General features: G+C 39.4%; 1 long non-coding RNA gene across 1 annotated transcript in view; it reads left to right on the plus strand.

The window, feature by feature from the left end:
• LOC107706391 (uncharacterized) overlaps positions 1 to 4,298 on the plus strand; it is a 9,796-nt gene extending 5,498 nt beyond the window's left edge. Inside the window, exon 3 of the long non-coding RNA XR_001636149.1 lies at positions 4,280 to 4,298. This is a non-coding gene — a long non-coding RNA (uncharacterized LOC107706391). The remainder of the gene's footprint in view (positions 1 to 4,279) is intronic.
• Positions 4,299 to 10,073: the final 5,775 nt, after the last annotated feature.

The following is a 10,073-nucleotide window of genomic DNA, read 5'->3' on the forward strand; positions in this document are numbered from 1 at the left end:
AAAGTTGGGCGTTTTAACATGGGGAGTCTATGGGACTGACTCCCTTTTGGAGCCAGCCTCTAGCGGCCAGTCGATGAATTACAGTTTTAGTCACTTCCGTGTTGGTTTCACGAGAGAGACCAGAAGGTTGCCGCTTGGTTGTTATGATCCCTGTTCTCTGTCCACTGAAGAGTCCTAGACCTGAAAAAGTTTGAAAACTTCTGACTTGTGGATGGATTAGGGAATAGGAACGGCATAGGTCTACGGCAGAGTTTCTGTTGACTTATGCCACTGTTTGCTACACATTATGTTACAGTATGAGCTGAAAGGCTTCAAGCAGGCCTATAAATTAAATCAAGGCCACGATAAGGAAATTGACAGAGAGAGAATAGTGCCCCAATGAAAGCAATTGGATGCTCGTAAAACGATCCCTGGTGGGCCCTCTATATCTCTTTTTGTGTGTGCATCTTCCACTTTTCCTCTTGTCAGTCCTTCTTTTCCCTCTCCAACACCTCCTTTAGCTCTTATACTATCTATCCTGTTAAATTTTCTTTTTTGCTGTGTTAATTTCTCTTATTTCTATACGTACATTTACCACATTTCAGTTGTTCTCTCATTTTCACGTTTTCTCTCTCTCTATTTCTCTCACACTCTTTCTCTGTCTGAACCCCCACTCCATGGAGAGACAGGAGAGAGGAAAGATGATGTGTGACAGTTGCTATATTTCGATCTTCTGTCAGTGAGATTAATATTGACACAGTGTGTATCTTACCAGAGGCCTGTTGACTGTGTATGTTGTGTATTTATTCATTATTCTAGGTTGGGGCATTTTTCTCAAGAATCAGACAATAACTGATTGTGTGGACTTAGAAAGAGTATATTGGTGGCCTGAAACGAGTCGATATGGTCACATCTGGGTTTGTCTTAACCATCGTCTTTGTCTCCATGGGGTGGCTGCAAAGTCAAACCTTGTTGTAGTTTCATGGGGTTTGAAACACCTCATGTTTCACTGACAAGCCCTTAGATACGGTCAAAGTTTGTCAGGGAAGATGTACTAGATAATTAAACATTTTGACTACTTTGTGTGTTTAAATGATCCTGCTGTGAGAGGATTTGGTGTTTCTAGTTACAGGATCAACTGATCAATTATTTCAGCATAATTACGTTGAATGCACTTTGGCTTTTAAAAAAAATAAAAATTGCCAAAATGTCCCTTCAATTTTTACTATAATAGGAGAATAGGGTTTCTAACATTTTTATGTTAATGTTATTGTTTTTATTCAATGTAATTTCACACCAAAGTTGGCTGCGAAACAGAAAGGATTCTGGAGATAAACAAATAGAAACAAAAGAGGAAAAGAAAGAGTACGAGAAGTGCTAGAGCCCAAAGTGGGGAAGCAGTTGTGGCTGGAGACTTTTATTGACTTTCCCCCCCCTCTTCAATCGCACGTGACTGGAGCACGCGCAGGGGCCAACAGATAAATTCACAGAGAGGGGCTGAGGAAGAGAGAGAAATGGGAAAATAAATTACTCTGGAAAGATATGACGATGGGCTACATGCGGCTTTAAATCTAAAAGGGTTTTCGCGACACACTCGACCAATTTGTCACGGCGCTCTTTACCCTTCTCTCCATTTCTTTTGGCTACTTTTTCTTTATTATTTTTCCACGTCTTCAAAATACGTACAATACATGTGTTTTTTTTTCTCTTTTATATGTTTTATCTAATAATGAATAATTATGGTTCACTGAAATGACTAACATGCTTTATGTAAATTTCTAACCACAATAATTTAGTTACTTTTAATGGAAAGACTATGTACTTTTAAAGTAAATATTCTTTTAAAATACAACATGTTTAAACAAGGTTTTAATAAAATATATGTTTTCATCGAACGGCACTTCGCTGAAAAACTGTAGGCTAACTGTAATCGCGGTTGATTTAGGCGGTAACCATGGCAACTGTACACGCTCGAATAGATTGCGTAATCAGATGGAACATTAAGAAACCCAAATCACATTGTTTGTGTCTTTGCTATTATTTTAATTAAAATGTAAGTTTGCATAACCCAAACTTTCCTTTTTAAACTTTCTTTTAAAAAGTCAACCAGGCACACTGTTGGGAGTATTGTGAAAGTGTTTACATTTAAAAGTTTTTTTTTCGTTTTGTTATGTTTGATATGCCCGTTTACAGTTTCTGGAAAGATCCATATATCTATCACCCCATTCCATTTGTCTTTCCCTCGATCTCGGATTATGTGTAGTACACCGTCATGCCCCACCCCCTAGCCTATAATATCTATAACAGCCAAAGGAGAGAGGGAAATGAGATGCAACAAGGGAAAAAGAATGAGATGGACTTAAAGTGAGGGATAGCTGGAAAAGGGGGAGAGAAAGAATGGAAAAGAGAAAAGAAAGAAAACGCGGTCTTAAAGTATACCCCCCTCTTTTATTTAATTTAGACGCCAGGCGAAAATCGATCCTGCCATTCGATACGCAATCCGAATCAAGGCGAATTAAGCGGGCGGAAATTAACTCTGAAAATATTTTTGATGGAGTGGCTTGTAGTCTCTCGGCCAAATGGACTGCAAAGTGGAACAAATGACAGGGGCCTAGTGGTGGAGACAGCGGCGCTCCATCTTCCATTAGGGCGTAATGGGATAGGTCCAGCCCCCTAGCTCGAGTCGGCTGCATTAATCAAAACAGCCTCTATATGAAGATTTATGGTTCTCCCAGCGTCGCCGCTTCACTTCAGCGCCGCTGAAGCCGGAGCCAGTTCTTGTGTGTTTCTCTCGCTCTCTCTCCCCCTCTCTCGCTGTCGCTCTCTCTTACGCTGTGTGTAGGTGTTAGAGAGACCTTCTCCCTTCTTATCTCCTCCTTTTTTGTTAGACCTACTAGTATACTTAAACAGAAACGCGTTTCTGGCCTCGGTAATCGTATCGTGTCATCATCTGCGCGAGTGTGCGGTGTAGGCTATTTCTCATATTTTTACAATGGCGTGGGTCAAAATCCGGAATTCAGTCTAAAAGCTGAAATGGACATTTTTACAATACATTTCTCGCTATGTAACCTTTTCACAGACTATCATAATGTAAACACAAACTTAAACCAAGACACAAGTCTCTCAAAATTCCTACCATAACGTGATTATGAATTATTGCTTTGAATATAATTATTTTGTATACTATGAATGTTCTTTTATAGTCAGGTTCAGCAATGAATCATTTTTCTGTAAAGGGTTCTTGAGTTAGTTTTTCATGATAAGGTTCTTGATTCTTCAGATCAGCCTTCTGGATTATATAAAGCATCGGCACATATAGCTGGCTAAAGAACTGAAGAGAAAAGTTTTTTGAGGAACTTAAATAGGTTCTCTTGGCATTGCGCTGTAAAACACTTTTTATATCTAACAGGAACCTTTATTTTCAAAAGAGCAATTGTGTGAGAGAAAGAGAGAGGCAGATAGAGGAGAGCTGAAGTAGTGGAGAGACTTTTGACCAAGAGGGAAAAACTTGGGTCCGGTAATTTTTAAAATCACATAGTTGGTTTCAGTTTTTGTCTCCCCCACCGTTTTAGTCCTATAAGTCCCATCTCAATGTTTTATTTCTTTTGTTTTGGTCCAATCTCTTTACCTCATCTAGCTCTGTTGTTTTCCAACATCTCTTTCTCATTCCACCCCCTTTCAGCCCAAACTCTCATACTCCAGAGCCAAATGCATGTGGAGACATCTCTATATCCCCCCATCTATCTCTGCTTTCCTCCTGCCCTGCCTCCTTTCCTTTTTCTTTACTTTGCTTTCTTTTCCTGTGCACAGAGGGGAAGCCGGCTGCCAGTTTTAGTCTGCCGAAGGGTTTATTCAAATTAGAAACGCTTCAATCTCCTTATCCCCTCTCCTCTCCCTCATGCAAGCACTCACTCTCTCACCTGCTTTCCGTGGCTCCCGTCTTCCCTCAGAAGTCCCTAGAGCCCAGCTAGTTTAGGGGGACGATGTTTGTGGAGAACTGGGAGATGAGGGGGAGAGGTTAGGACGAAATCAGGGAGGGAGCAGCACTGAGGACGTTCAGATTTGTCTGGAGGGACCTGTTAGCCATTTGGTTTCTCGTCCACATTCTCGTCTGATTTAGAAGCTGTTATGAGTGTTTACATGTTTCCCTTCAGTGGAGATTCCCTTTTTGTCTGACAGTAGTATCACACTAACAACTTGTGTGCTCTGCAAGTTTAGTTTTCTGTGCTTTCCATTGTCTTGCTTCTGTTTCACATAACTCTAGCACTTGTGTTTTTTCCCCTCTTTGACTGGCTGTCAGTCATCCGTCAGTGAAGCAGATGGGACTCAGAGGTCAGTCAACCCTGGTAATCATCACTGTATTCTATAAACAATAAATCTCTAGTATCCCACCTTTGAGCATATAAATGTTTAATTGGTTTTGAGTCATATTGTGGAGATCATACTTTTTTAAACTGATTCACAAAGCTGTGATTGTTTTAAAGGAACTTTAGGTGTGCTTCACTGTAAAAGTGTTCCACAGAAGAAAGATATACAGGTTTGGAACAACATAAAGGTGAGTAGATAATGACAGAATTTTCATTTTGGGGGGAACAATCCCTTTAATCCTTTGCAGTCAATATACTATTGCATATTTAGCATAATATTATGTAACCAGTATAATTATTGTAGACCTCCAATGCAGGATCTGAAAAATAGCATGCATATACATTTTAAGGGAATCCAAGCATACATATCAACCCAACAAAGCAAAATTAGACTAAATGGAATGGATTAACATATTTATTAATAAGGCTTATTCAACTCGGGGAACATGTTGGACATGCTGCTTTGATTTCATTATATGACCAGTGGGAATGTGAATATTTTTGTGCTGCTTAAAATAACTAAAAGATTAACCCCATTCAAGTCATTATACAAATGAGCCAGGAGGCCTCAGCTGGGCCCCTAGGCCTGTCATATGCAAAGCAGGAAATGGGTTCTGTTTGTCATATGGAGACATGATATCACATTAATACACACAGAGTAAGTGCTTCTAATCAGCCAACTGCGTTTGCATATATAATGTTACCTTAAATGATGGATTCTGAGGCTGATTTTTTAAATTACAGTCATGTTTTGAAAGTGTTCATATAGGACAATGCAAAAGAATCAGTATTACGTAGTAGCTAGTGACATTAAGACCTTGATGGCTTCATAGTCTGCAGTTAATTATTTTCCAGTATAACATACATCATCGGCCATTTATAGGCCCTTAATCCCATAAGGATTAGCCTTTGCCAATCTTTACATAAGAGTTAATTGATAAAACAAGCCAAAGATTCCACCCAGGCACACAACTTCAAAACTTAGAGCTGGCATTGATTTGCCTAGGCATCCTAATCACTCAGAATGGACTTCTATAGTCATTAGAGCACTTGTGGAGATTTGTAATTGCGATGTACATTGTAATTAAGAATCATGAGACTATCGCCTTAATCACAATTCAGGTTCAATGACAGTGTGACCATGTAGTCATAGAGTTTTCCCTCATATTGACTGCTAGTATACTTAGGCCACATTATTTGGAGCTTAATGGTCTGATAGGTTTTATGAAATTTTATTTGTCAATAAAACAACCTATGCGACCATAAGTTTATTAGAAAATAATCTTGCAAAAACATACATAACACAAAATGCTAAATAATACATTTTTATATGTCGTTTCTGCAGTAGTTTATGTGTTGTTTTATGTGTGATTTATTTGGTTAGAATTTATTGCTCCACTCTGGTGAGTCAACAAACTATTTTCTGCCTTGGTTCTAATCTTTATGTGAAATTAACTCCGTTTGCATAAATAATTAAATCATTTTCTTAAAGAATTATACGTTGTCTTGAGCTACTTGCTTTTGATTGATGTCTGTTTATGATTCGTTCCGCTTAGAAATTCCTACAACATTTCTTTCCTGATAATATATCAATTTATCAGGAGAGGTTTTATGTTAATTTCCGCCCTCCCCCATAGAAATACCCATCATAGTCCAATACCATCTCGAGCTAATTAAGCAAGTGTTAATTAAAAATGCTGGAGAGTATGAACGCGAAGAATTGTTATGGAAACGTTGAAGTTAATCCAGCTTCCAAATTATTGATAACATCCTGAGACCGGTGATCGATCGGGAAGACATTAAAAGAGGCAAAATAAAGCAGATATTTGTGCGTGCGAGAGAGAGAACGAGTGCGAGAGCGTTATTATGGATATCGCTGTATTTTATGCCTCGTGTGTTTTTGTCCGATCTCATTTTCTTACACTGCCATCCATTTTTGTAACCTATTAACGGAAAGTTTCTCACTGAGTGCTTACAATCACCTACACGCAGTATTTTGTCCCTGACCTGCGCCTGCTGAATTGAACTTGACTCTCGAGATGCTGCAATGGAAAAATCACACTCACTTACAGCTATGCAAAGGCCACTCGGTTAAGTCTTTGGAAATGAATATTTCCTCGGCCCCTCTCATTCAATCCAGCGCACGGTAGTTGTGCTTACACGTTTTCACCCCTTGTGTGTGTGCTTGTATGTCGTGTACTTACAGGCCCGCTTCATCATTCAGCCAGCGATAGGAGCAATTCACCCATAAAGTGGCGCTTTCGGCCATAAATAATATTCAAGTCGGTCTATTGTTAAGTGAAAAGTTGACTGGTGTTTGATATTTTTTTCTTTTTTCCTCCTTCTTTTCCACGGCGACCTCGGGTTAGGACTCATACATCACGGGATGACAGCTATAGAAAGGCCCTAAATTAGCAACTAAATCGAATATTGATCAGCTATGTGCGGCCCTTCGCGTCGCGGTTCCTTGCCGCTTCTCCAGTGGAGAGAGTGAAGAGAGGTAGCGGTGGAGGTGTACGGGAGGAGGGGGTGAAGCAGTGGCGGTCTCCCAGTGTTGTGTTGTTTTTGTGTATCCACAATGTGAGAATTATACAATGATTTCAGGGGAACCAGCTTTTAAAAATGGAGTGCAATCTGTTGAGATTCATCTCGAGCAACTCGAATTTTGGCGCCCTGAAAGTTGGTTATCTTCTTAACGTCATCTTGTGTTTCGTAAATCTGATTTAAAAAAATGGCATTGTTAATTTTTAACTACCCAAAAAATTGTGGTGATGACCCAAAAAGTGTTTAAGTAACCAACCGTATGCCTGTTCGCGATCTATTTACCGCCAGGTAACTTTTGATTTATAACTTTTGTAATCACTGAAATTTTTGAAACGCCAGCTAAATGTTGTTGGCCTTCACACAAAACGTTTAGAGGTTCAAGTAGGCTAATACCCTCTGAATCGCCTCGACTTACCTGTGTAGGCTATTTGCTGAATCAGGACAAGGCGTTTCAGCTCCTTTATACTAATTATACATCGTCGTTACTCATATACCATAATTGTATTCAATGTATGCAAAAATAATTATGCACGCCCAGTATCTCAATTAAGAGCAGCTTAATTTGCCTGCAGTTATTAATGACTGAGTGACAGCAAGCGTGGCCGCTTCTCAGCACTCGCTTTCTTTTAGAATGCAAACTTCATATTATCCAATTATCTATTCACCCATGCAGACAAATCCACTCATCCATTTATCTGTCCGTCCGCACATCGACATGGGTCTTCCTTCATCTCCATTTCATGTGAATGCTTCCCTAATATCTGTGTTGAATATGAAGTTCTTGCTCAATGTATGCTGTTTGGCAGTGTTTGTAAATGATCGTTGCATCTTATTGATGTTTTCGCGCTTTTCTTTTGGGAGTGGGAGGTCCGTTAGTTAGCGTGCGCTGTTGGACAGCGTTTGATGAAACGATCCAGAGACCCCTGGCGGGAAGGCGCTGTGTCCGGGGCATGGTCGTCCAAACCCAAGGCCGCAGTGTAGGTGGTCAAGGTCATACAGGGTCGCTCACATGAGCCCACTCGTGCTCTTTTTACCAAAGGGCCGGATTGTCAGGGTTGCCGAGTCCAGATCAAATATCGAGTGTTGGCATCATGGTAGAACAAGCAGAGCACAGAACCGCGAAGTGCTGGAGATTACAACAGGCTAATTGAAATGGATGCTCCTGAAGCTGAGTGCTAAATGAGGCCTCAAATATTTCTGTTGTTCACTCGAGAGATGTGTCCGGGCCATACACTGCCCCCGTGTATCATTTCCCACATCAAATGCTGACCTTTGACATTAGACACATTTATTTAAAAATCTGTCAAAATTCGTCAATAATTCGAATATGCGTGTAAATCTGATAAACGCGCGGCGATTTAAGCACCATGGACAGCGCACTCCTCTCGCCTATACTAAGCATCTAACTTTCTTTTTCAATTTTTTGTTCTTTTTCAAGTTTTTTTTTTGTTGCCATTTTAGGCATGTTTGATACGCACGCGTCTTTGTTTTTCGCGTTTTATTTCCATCATAAAATTCATAGCGTGCTACTAGACGCCCTCGCCGCTCATCAGCGACGTTCTTGGCAAACACTTTTAGAACTTCGCTTGAGGACAATTCCGGCAGCCATCTGTTTCTGGCAGAGCTATGCACACGGGGCAGGAAGCTGAATTAACAAATTTTGAGGGGGAAAGGTGTTTGTCAGCCAGTAAGGTCGTTACTGTGAATGTGCACCACTTTATTTATTTTCATTCTCGCTCCCACTTTCCTTGAGAGCGAACAGAAGGTAAGAAAAGACAGGTTATTTTCCTGTTCCCTTTTTCTTTCCTGGCAAAGTGCCGTGATCCTTCCTTTTGCAATTCCGAATCTTAACACTACACTTTTTCTTATCATCACTCTCTGAAACAAAGTCCACCTTATTTCCTAGCATTCCTTTGCGCTATTTATCCTGGACGTTTTACACACCTTTAATAGCCAGTGAAAGTCATTTATGCTACATCACTGCATGCATTAATGCTAAATGACTATACATTATAAAGTCAAACAAGATTTTAAGTATATGTCTAAAGAGAAGTGAATGCATTTTAATCATTCAGTGTAAGTTTGACAGGAAGAAATAATGTAGATAGATCGATCTATCATTTGTCATACAGATACACACCTCAAGTTGTTGTTTAAAACTTTTATGTGCAACTAATACCAGTGCCATGGCTATCTATCTGTCTGTCTGTCTGTTTCACTGTTCATGTTCTCTTAAGCATACTCCTGAAAAGACGTGTATGCAATAGAATAACTCAATACGTCAGTATAATTGATTATTGAGCATCTCGGTTATTTGTGTCTTCAAGGTGTAGGTGGAGATGAAGTGGAGTAAAGTGTGAAAGGGGATCTGGAGGGAGACAAAGATGTTCACACACAGCGGAACTTCTGCGGTGCCCGTCACAAAACGAGAAGTGAATCAGAGAGAATCACTGCAGAGTAAGTAAAGGAAACCAATACCCCATAGGGTGAAGTAATACATAACAGAGCCAGATTATAAGGAGGGGGATGAAGTGACTGAGAATGAGAGAGAGTGAGGGAGAAGGAAGAGATGAATGAAAGGTAATTGCATTAGAAAGAAAAGAAGGCCAGAAGGAAGGAAATGATTAGAGGAAAAGAGACTGATAGCCGATAGAGAGGAAGTGGGAGAGATGGACAGAGAGAGAGAAAGACAGTGGGGTGGGGTGTTCATTTACTCCTTTCATTCAATACACACTGACACTCCCTCAGTGTCAATACAGAGTGTGTGTGTCTCCTCTAAGCACACTATCTAGGTAACTTGTCTCTATTAGTTGTTGTACTGTATGTCTGAAAGAGTATTATACTTAGTATGTATTAGTATCTATTTTATTTTAGTGTTGGCATCTATTAGTATTTTATTTTGTAGTATTTTAGTATTCTTGAAACTTCACTTAATATATTATATTGCATATTATATTTTTAGAAGTGATTTTAGCATAATTACGTTTATATATGAAGTGACTATACTGTATATTATACATACTATTTATATATATATATATATATATATATATATATATACACACACACACTTGAAAATTGATTTATTCTATTGCGTATATAGTTACTTCATACATAAAGTAATTCATGCTAAATCCCTTTGTATAATAATACATCTGTATATTATACACACACATATGCATG

This window comes from Sinocyclocheilus rhinocerous, unplaced genomic scaffold, assembly GCF_001515625.1.
Source record: "Sinocyclocheilus rhinocerous isolate Xijiao unplaced genomic scaffold, SAMN03320098_v1.1 scaffold1333, whole genome shotgun sequence".
NCBI lineage: Eukaryota > Metazoa > Chordata > Actinopteri > Cypriniformes > Cyprinidae > Sinocyclocheilus > Sinocyclocheilus rhinocerous.